Source organism: Octodon degus, unplaced genomic scaffold (assembly GCF_000260255.1).
Source record: "Octodon degus isolate 3935 unplaced genomic scaffold, OctDeg1.0 scaffold00095, whole genome shotgun sequence".
NCBI lineage: Eukaryota > Metazoa > Chordata > Mammalia > Rodentia > Octodontidae > Octodon > Octodon degus.
The window spans coordinates 1131894-1133705 of NW_004524671.1; the positions used below are offsets into that span (position 1 = coordinate 1131894).

The 1812-nt window shown below is 38.9% G+C and overlaps 1 pseudogene; it reads right to left on the reverse strand.

The window, feature by feature from the left end:
• Positions 1 to 1091: 1091 nt before the first annotated feature.
• Positions 1092 to 1812, reverse strand: part of LOC101568188 — a 5193-nt pseudogene continuing 4472 nt past the window's right edge.

Here is a 1812-nt window from a genome sequence, read left to right on the forward strand (position 1 = left end):
CATTCTCTCTTTCACATAGGGTGTCAATAGTTCCAGAGCTTTTATGGAGGATGAGAAATAAGGTACTTACTATACACTTGTTAAGAGATTTCTTTTAATACATACCAACATTTCCAGGTTTTTCTATTCTGAAGAAGTATGAATATATATAGCTGAAGGTTTGCATCCATGCTGTAGGTTTTAAATCATTAAAAATCCAAACCTTTGATATCCCTTTTAATTTGTTCTATGAAATCAGACAGCACAGCCTACATGGAGAAGCTAAATGCATGTGAAAGTTGAATGTTTTCTGTATGAATACATTCTATATAGTTCACAGGAGCAACAGGATATTTTATAACTCCTAAATTTGTTGAGATAGTGTATTTTAGTGGAAGAACTTTAAGACTGCTACATGGAGTTAAAACTTTAGTGAAGATAAACAATGATCTTGGCATACTTAAAATGAGTTGTGGTGTTTGTACTTAACAGGACAGAGCAATTAACAATAATAATGCAATTGCTCTTTAGAAGCCTGTGGACATCAGGTTGAGGTTATGTATTACCATAACTTCCAGAAAGAGTTCTCAGTGGGGTCATCGTAGGATTTAGCTATATGATTGCTGCATCTGTATCAAGTACAAAGTCAACAGGGGGACACAACAGGCAACAGACAAGACACTGTGGGCTAAGAAGACATTTGAATTATTGCTCAAATCTAACTCTTCCTCAGCAGAAATTGTAAACTGTACCTCAGGAACTGATCCCGTCCTCATCAGTGGAAGCTTCAGCTAGATTTCTAGCTCTTGCTGTCTTTCATCTTCCTGGAGTCTGTGGTTATCTAAGTAAACAATTACTCTACAAATACTTTTTTTTTTCTTCAGATTTGGAACTTTCTTGAGGGCAAGAGGATGCAAATACAAAAATCAAAGTTTATGTGGCATTTAATGAATCTTCCACTCTCTCTGATGAAAGCTGGATGTTATTTGTACATTTTCTAAGGGTTCTTATCTGCTTATGACATCTTTATACAAGGGGCAACCGAGGGACAGATTCCTTAAGTGGCCCTTTGGGATAACTCTCATCAGGGCAGGAGTAAATGTTCACCTTGCCTACTTCTTTTCCTTCTGCTTCACATATACTATAAAGCAATCATTGCATGCAATGGCGAGGCCTGCAATTAGCGAAAAGCAGCTCTGGAAGCCCACTTCGCCATCTCTGCACTGGTCCAGGTCCTTCATGATTTTGTCCACGGCCAGAGGGTCTTTTTGATTTTCCAAAAATCGAGGGAACCGTTTTTCCATGAGTACTCTCAGGTCCTCCTTTGTAAAGTAGCATTTGTCCCCAGCAAATTTGTGAAACGTAAACATCATGGTTTCCATGGCGTGTTCCATTTGGGAGGGTATCTTGGTGAGGTCTGTTGAAACCTTAGCGTGGAGGCGCAGCAGATGCGGGGCAGCAGGGGCATGGCTGTGGTGAGGACCGCACCCGGGCTGCACACCTCACAAATACTTTTTAAAGCCTTTGCCCTGTTTAAATGGTAGACATGACCAAGTCCCTATCGCATTATGGTGATGCCTTTTGCCCTGCTGCTGTGCCCCTTAAAAATTCTATTTTTAGGGATCTGTAACCTACGTTTGCGTAAGAGAGAAAACTTTGCATCAGAGCTAGTGAGAGGATGGTGGTTATTGTTATAACTTGCTCTTTTTTTCTTTTCATTGTCATATTTTCAAACTGAATTATGGGAAAATAGAAGCTGAAATAAGTTCAGAGCTGCTGTTTTTATTATTATTATTACTATTATTATTATATTTTATGTATTTTGTACAGGGA